Source organism: Xyrauchen texanus, chromosome 1 (genome assembly GCF_025860055.1).
Source record: "Xyrauchen texanus isolate HMW12.3.18 chromosome 1, RBS_HiC_50CHRs, whole genome shotgun sequence".
Taxonomy (NCBI): domain Eukaryota; kingdom Metazoa; phylum Chordata; class Actinopteri; order Cypriniformes; family Catostomidae; genus Xyrauchen; species Xyrauchen texanus.
In genome coordinates, this window is record NC_068276.1 from 23305874 (window position 1) to 23314763 (window position 8890).

Genomic DNA, 8890 nt, shown 5'->3' on the forward strand with positions numbered 1-8890 from the left:
ATTTCTTACAAGTCCGTCCATAAACATCAAACTCTCCGCTACAGAGCACATGTATTTTTGGTTCTTTAATGTAAGACAGAGACTATTTGCGCTAAGTGAAAATGGCAACAAAAAGCAACTTTTTTTTGCACCAAGTGCAAATAGTTTTAGATGCTGTTTGCACCCCTTATTAAAAACTAACATACAGTAGAGGAGCAACACTACAGCTTTTTGTTGTGTGAATCTCAGTCCCACAGACACACATCAACCCCTAACCCCAACCTTCCCTTACACAATTTAAACACGATTTTACCTAGTAGCCTAATATTATCACCATATGTTGTGGTAAAATCATAGTAAGCACAAAATGAATCATGATTACTATATTAACAGTATAGTAACACCATTGTTAATTGCATGGTTTCAGCCAAAAATCAAAAACATGCTTGTATAGTAAAACCATGGTTAATTTTACTTGCATCAAACCTTTACTCAACTCACGACATTCAATGTGACCAAGTCAATGTGAGGAAATAAACTTTTATACTAAGTTTATTTATTTTGATAAGTAGTATTAAAGGAAATATTAAGAGTGGAGACAGGACAAATAATGAGAAAAGTGGGGTAAAAGGGGGAATTGAACCCAGGTTGTCCCCATAAAAAAAAGCACATCCACACCGTTTTTACACCCCATGCCGCTGCAACATCACAAGAATGCAGTTTGTCTTTAATTTCTGTGTTTCTGCCAGACTATTTGAGTGACATTAGCTTTGCTGTATGGCAGGTGCTATTAAGTATTCTGATTCTGAAATATTCACTCTGTTATTATAAAGATCTTTTCTAAACTGCTCTCTTTAAGTTCATTAAACTACACTCACCTAAAGGATTATTAGGAACACCATACTAATACTGTGTTTGACCCCCTTTCGCCTTCAGAACTGCCTTAATTCTACGTGGCATTGATTCAACAAGGTGCTGAAAGCATTCTTTAGAAATGTTGGCCCATATTGATAGGATAGCATCTTGCAGTTGATGGAGATTTGTGAGATGCACATCCAGGGCACGAAGCTCCCGTTCCACCACATCCCAAAGATGCTCTATTGGGTTGAGATCTGGTGACTGTGGGGGCCATTTTAGTACAGTGAACTCATTGTCATGTTCAAGAAACCAATTTGAAATGATTCGAGCTTTGTGACATGGTGCATTATCCTGCTGGAAGTAGCCATCAGAGGATGGGTACATGGTGGCCATAAAGGGATGGACATGGTCAGAAACGATGCTCAGGTAGGCCATGGCATTTAAACGATGCCCAGTTGGCACTAAGGGGCCTAAAGTGTGCCAAGAAAACATCCCCACACCATTACACCACCACCACCAGCCTGCACAGTGGTAACAAGGCATGATGGATCCATGTTCTCATTCTGTTTACGCCAAATTCTGACTCTACCATCTGAATGTCTCAACAGAAATCGAGACTCATCAGACCAGGCAACATTTTTCCAGTCTTCAACTGTCCAATTTTGGTGAGCTCTTGCAAATTGTAGCCTCTTTTTCCTATTTGTAGTGGAGATGAGTGGTACCCGTTGGGGTCTTCTGCTGTTGTAGCCCATCCGCCTCAAGGTTGTGCGTGTTGTGGCTTCACAAATGCTTTGCTGCATACCTCGGTTGTAACGAGTGGTTATTTCAGGCAAAGTTGCTCTTCTATCAGCTTGAATCAGTCGGCCCATTCTCCTCTGACCTCTAGCATCAACAAGGCATTTTCAGCCCACAGGACTGCCGCATACTGGATGTTTTTCCTTTTCACACCATTCTTTGTAAACCCTAGAAATGGTTGTGCATGAAAATCCCAGTAACTGAGCAGATTGTGAAATACTCAGACCGGCCCGTCTGGCACCAACAACCATGCCACGCTCAAAATTGCTTAAATCGCCTTTCTTTCCCATTCTGACATTCAGTTTGGAGTTCAGGAGATTGTCTTGACCAGGACCACACCCCTAAATGCATTGAAGCAACTGCCATGTGATTGGTTGATTTAGATAATTGCATTAATGAGAAATTGAACAGGTGTTCCTAATAATCCTTTAGGTGAGTGTAGTTCCCGCCACAAATAAAATAAATAAATAAACAAACATATTTTTAAATCTTACTTAACTACATAGCACCAGGTAACAGTTTCTGTCTGTATCTGATTACATCAAAGGCAAGCTGTTAAGGAGTTATATTTGTGCCACAGTTCTGCGCTCGCAAAAATATAAGTGCAATATAATAGATTTTGCCTATTGCTTTTTCTATTATCTATTGCACTTTTATCGATACCCACTGAGATGGGAGGGGGCGGAGCCTAATCTACTGTCATTACTCATTGCCCAGGTGTTACAGAATATGTCATTGGTCAATGCTCGTTGATTGCACTGTTTGCACTGATTGCACTGACCGATAGTTTCGGTTGCCCACATGACTAACTTTTTTGTACTAAGCAGCATTAAGCTTGTCAAGCTTTTTTCACTTAACAAGCTTGTTAGCAGCGTTTACATATTTGACATGAATGCTGATGCAGAAGTGGCAGAGGAATTGGTAGCCCTCGTGTAAAGCTCTCCTCGTGTGAAGACATACTTGGGTAAAGACCAGCGAGTCTACCTGTGCGAGTCCACCGAGCAAGGACACCGACAAGGCAACACTCTCCATAGCACTTAAGTATCTTTTAATTGTATTCTTCCTCCTATATTTTCCTTCTACTTTCTAATATGTCTACTTTATGAATAACTTGTGCCCTCAAGCACATCCCTGTTATCTGTTACAACCAGTTTACATAAATAGATGCAAGACACAATGCAACCCCAACAATCTATGTCCACTTTGCACATCAGCGCCTGCTCCGTTCTCTTTCTCAGTGGGACTCTGGAACTGCCAGTCCACTGTGAATAAAGCTGATTTCATTCCAGTGATTGGGCCACTTCTCTTCTCTATATAAACAACATCACTGGGACCCATCATTCAGGCACATGGTTTCTCTTACCACTGCTATGCCAATGACACGCAGCTCTACTTGTCTTTCCAGCCTAACGACACCACGATGACTGCTCGAATCTCTGCCTGTTTGGCAGACATCTCAGCCTGGATGAAGGAACATCACTTGCAACTTATCCTAGCCAAGACTGAGCTTCCTGTCTTTCAGCCAACCCTGCTGTTGATCACAACATCACCGTGCAGCTGGGTTAAACTACAGTAACACCTTCCAAAACGGTCAGAAATCTAGGGGTAACCATCGATATCCAACTCTGTTTCACAGACCACATCTCAAAGACAGCATGATCATGTAGATTTACACAATGAAACATTAGGAAAATAAGACCATTCCTCTCCGAACATGCCACACAACTTCTTGTTCAGTCATTTATCATAACTAGACTCGACTACTGTAACGCTCTCATTGCAGGCCTCCCTGCATGCGCAATAGACTCCTGAAAATTATCCAGAACGCAGCAATTTCTACATCCCCACCAGAAGCCTGCGGTCGGCTAAGTAACAGTGCCTTGTTGTACCAACACAAAGGGGCACCAAAAAACTTTCCCAGACTTTTGGTTTCATCATACCACGCTGGTGGATTGACCTCCACAACTCAATCTGGTAAGATGAATCACTTTCTGTCTTCAAAAAATGGCTAAAACACATCTTTTTCATAAGCACTTAACCAGTCACACAATTTTTTTTTAATTCTTGTTGCACTATAATCTGTCTTGAATACTACTATTCTGATGCTGGTGAAACTTTGTAATACAGCAAGTTTCATACCACTGTTTCATTAAGATGATTCGCTTTGGATAAAATCGTCTGCCAAATGAATAAATGTAAATGTACTTTAAATTTCATCATCATTTCTATATTATAAATGGCTAAATTTAATATTGCATTTTTTATTTGTTAATTTATCTGTGTTATTCATTGTTACTTTTCTGATGATAAGATTGTTGATTCTTTTATTCATTTATCCACATGCAGATAATGGATTGCTCAGTTGATTTATTGATTTATCAATTAATATATTGATTTTAGTTATTTATCAAATTAAGTTTATAATTGATTGCTCAATTGATTTCTCAACTGATTAATTTATAGTGTAAATGTAGCAGAAGAGCCAAAGGGCACAATGTTCCAAGTTCAGTATACAATTTATATACATTTTATACTATAGTTCACATTACCCCATGGATTATAGATATAGCAGAAATACTCTAAGGCTTAACATACTGGGAAGTAAGTTTCTCAAAATATAGTAGCCTATATTATGCAATGCTCAGCAATTCTTAGCATTTTTATTTGTTTACTTTTATGCAATCTCAAACAATTGAGGTTCAATATAATTAACATTTAATTTACTCCAAACTATGACAGGTGACACAGTTAGCCATTTTTCCTTCTGTACTGTTTGTTCTCGTTAAACAATTTAGCTAACAGGTTTGTGGTAGACTTAATACTGAACATTTCAAGACATTTCACAGCTTTGAAATGCAACATAAACAGCTTTTCTAATTTATTTTCAAGAACAGAATAGAATGGAATTTGTAAATTTAGGTAATATTAATAATACACAAGGCTGTCGTCACACATGACCTATAGGCCATAAGAAAATAGGAGAGAACACACTAAAGAAGGTGGACAAAATAACATGTCTATTAAAGAAAATAATATTTCATGTAATAATAACAGACATATAGCATTGTAATGTAATGGATGTAAACAGATCTTTTGTTTTACATCCAATGCAATTTGACTTCAGAGCAAACTATTCAACTGAGATGGCAAATTGCTATTTCACTGAGAAAGTTAAGTCTCTATTAGATAAAGGAGGGGTTGTCGGGGCTGTGTTTCTTGATTTCAGGAAGGCCTTTGACACCGTAAATCACAGAATTCTGTTGTCTAAATTATTAAGTTTTAATTTCTCTCCACATACGTTGAGATGGATCGAATCATACTTGTCAGGTCGCACACAGTTTGTTAGTATACAGAATTATAAGTCAGCTCCTCTAAGTATATCCACTGGTGTTCCACAAGGATCTATTTTGGGTCCTTTACTTTTTATGTTGTACATCAATGATCTTCCATCTGTCTGTCCTAATACTAACATTCAAATGTATGCAGATGACACTGTTATTTATATAAAGAATTATAAGTCAGCTCCTCTAAGTATATCCACTGGTGTTCCACAAGGATCTATTTTGGGTCCTTTACTTTTTATGTTGTACATCAATGATCTTCCATCTGTCTGTCCTAATACTAACATTCAAATGTATGCAGATGACACTGTTATTTATATAAACGGAAGTAGTGTGTCACAAGTTGCAAATGAACTTACGGAATCTCTGGTTCATGTTGCGGCTTGGCTAGAACAATGCTGCTTACAGTTAAACATCTCTAAAACAGTGTGTATGTTTATCACCAAAACTAAGAATTTAAGTATAGTGCCAGATGTATTTGTATCAGGGGAAAGATTACAAGTTGTATCAGAATATAAGTACCTTGGTATTCTGATTGATTCCAAACTTTCATTTAAGGCGCAGGTTAAAAAGGTCTGTAACCGGGTCAGATTTAGTTTATCAAATTTTTGATTTATTCGTGATTATATGTCGTCTGAAGCCGCTTTGATGTATATTCATTCCATGATCATTTCTCATATTACCTACTGTTTAACTTCTTGGTTGCAAGCTAGAATAACTACTCTGAAACCACTAGAGTCTTTGTATAAACAAGCACTAAAAACTCTTGATAAGAAATCAGTTCGGTTTCATCACTGCTCAATATTAAAAAAATACAACTTGCTTAGCTGGGATAACTTGATCAAATATGTACATATCTATTTGCTGTTTAAGACTATACATAGCCTGTCTTCACCACTAAAACAGTTTGTGAATATTAGAACAACTGCTCACCGATCTACAAGGGGTGGGGAAAGAGGGGACTGTATTATCCCTCTCAAAAGAAGTAACTTTAGCCAGTCTGTATTTTCAGTCAAAGCTGCAAGGGAATGGAACTCCGTCCCATCAACAATTAGACGATTACATGCTTTTGGTTCTTTTCAGTCTCATCTTAAAAAATGGTTACTGACAATTCAGCACTGTCAACATTAGTATTGTATTCTTGACAATAGACTTCTTTGTACTAATTGTTCTTGGCTATGTTGCTCTCTTCTGTTGCCATCTTTCTCTCTCTCTTTCCTTTCTCTCATGTTTACTTTGTTTTAGATAATTCACATTTATTTTGTATTTTTTTTTTTTTTCATATGATGTGTATATGTGTGATGCTGTCTCTGTTTTAAGGGTGACCGTTTAACATTCTGTCAAGGGTCTACAGATGAAAAATAGCCTTTTGGGCTAATTCTGGCACGTTTACATTTATGTTTATTAATGTGCATTGCCCCTGTAAATAAATAAATAAAAATAAATAAAATAAAGCGGCAAGCAGCAATTGTCGGGGTTCAAGCCTTTTAAAAACTTTCAGTGTATGCAAAAAAGGTATGTATATTTACTCTATAAGTTGCTGAATTTGCAAACTGGTGATTAATATGACTCTGATGTCTTGTGTTCAATGATCCTGAAACAGGATAATTGATATGGTGGTCATTTGTTTTTTTACTTTTTAACTGTTATAAAACCACAATGCACCCAATCTCCAAAAAAGTTTAGAAATTCTAATATTTATTTTAAGAATTATAGGCTTTTGGATGCACTTGGTCAAACCCAAATGATAAATGAAACCCCTAAATAAATAACTAAAGTTCAAATTTTCTTTGATAATTATTGACCTAGGGAGCCCTAGATGTAGCCATTTTGCTGAAATTTGATTGACTGAGTCATATTTTAGAATATGTTAGCATTTACCCCCTACAAGAAGCATACCAACTTTCAACTTGATTGATAAAACTGTTGAAAAGTTATGAGCATTTATTAGTTGTAGTGCCCCCTATAGTCAAGGGTTTTTTCACGATTTTGCATGCAGACTAAAAACGTGCTGTTGTATATGTATCAAGTTTCATAATATTTGGTCTTTTTGTTTGATAGATATTGGTCAATACCCACAAAATGGACGAAGCTTGACCAATCCATTGGCTTATACCTTCGCAACGCATCAACAAATCCAAATTTCTTTGATTTATTTTTGTCAGGAGGGTTCATAGTAGCCCTTGTGAAAAAAAAAATGCACTTTAGTGTACTTTTATAAAGTGTACTTATTATACAAATAATATACTTTAAATGTATACACTTAAGTGTAACTCAAATGCAATGTTTTCACCGGTCTGAATGCACATTAAGTATAATTGATTTGAATTATATCACATATTAAGTTGAAATAAAATGCAATAAGTCGTCATTAAGAGTGATGTTTTGGTACAACTTAAGTGGCACTTTAATACAACTTTATATTTGCTTTCATAATTGCTTCTAGTGTCTTTAAAATGGATTTAAAGTGCACTGTTCAATGAACTGACAAGCAATTAATGTGAACTAAAATATACTTTAATGTCAAATAAAAATACACTTAAGTGTGAATTATATGTAGTGATTTTCACAAACTTAATGCATATTAATTGTATTTTATTTCAAAAAATAAAAGTGATTTATTTCAATAACTTAAGTGGAACTTTAATACAACTTTATATGTACTTTCTTAATTGCTTCTAATATATTCAAAATATATTTAAAGTTCACTACTCAATACACTGACAAGAAATTAATGTGAAATAAAATATAATTTAATGTCAGTTAAAAATACACTTGTGTGAATTATATGTAAGTTTTTGACGCATTTAATGCATATTAAATGTAATTGATTTCAAAATTTTTATAGATTAAGTTCATATTAAATGCAATTAGTGGAAATTAAGAGTAATTTTTCTGTACAACTTAAGTGGAACTTCAATACAACTTTATATGAACTTTCAAAATTGCTTCTAATATCTTCAAAATATAATTAAATTACACTGCACAATGTGACTAGCAATTAATGTGAACTAACATTTACTTTAATGTAAATTAAAAGTACACTTAATTCTTAATTAAATGTAATGTTTCAAACACATGCATATTTGCAAAAAAAACTTCAAATATATCAATTTAAAATGACATTAAATGAAATCAGTTGAACTTAAGAGTTATTTTAACATCTTTCTACAGTACTTAAACTGCTTCTATTGTGTGTGAAACATGGTTATGATGTACTTCTAAAAATACTGAAAAGTAATTGTAGTTAATTAAATATGCATTAACTTCAGTTTAATGCATTGCAAACAAACAACAACCACATGCTTACACTTATAATAAAACAGTTTGGTAGATAAAAAAATTATTAATCAAATCTTTTGTTTTGCAAAAATAAATTTAATGAAAGAATAATGAATAAAGTTTTGTATGTTCAAACAAATACATTAGAAAAAAACGAGCAGAATCTTAGTTTAATATTGTAAAATTCGAATCAAACAAGTATCAGTATTGCATAATTAAAACTAACTTACAGTATGAATTTTTCACATTTTAACAACAGACAGAAACACTAACACTACAGAGAACAAATAAAGAACTGCTTGAAATTTTAATTGACTACCCCTTTAGTAGGTCACTTCAGCCTATTATATAATGTTTAATTAATTATTATCACCTTTAAACACACCACTTTCCTGAATTTTTTTAGCATAACCTTCATTGTTACACTTCTGTCGAAGTAAAGCCCTGATTTGGGAAGGATTGGTCCCTTCAAAACGAGCAATCACAGCATCTGTGAACACAAAAATAAAAACATTTCATTTTATGATAATCACTGTTATCTGATTTAGCTGCAATGGTTTATCTAGGTCGGATATACATTTGTAAAGTAAAGATACATGAAAACAATATATGCAATCTAAACATTTTTATTTTTA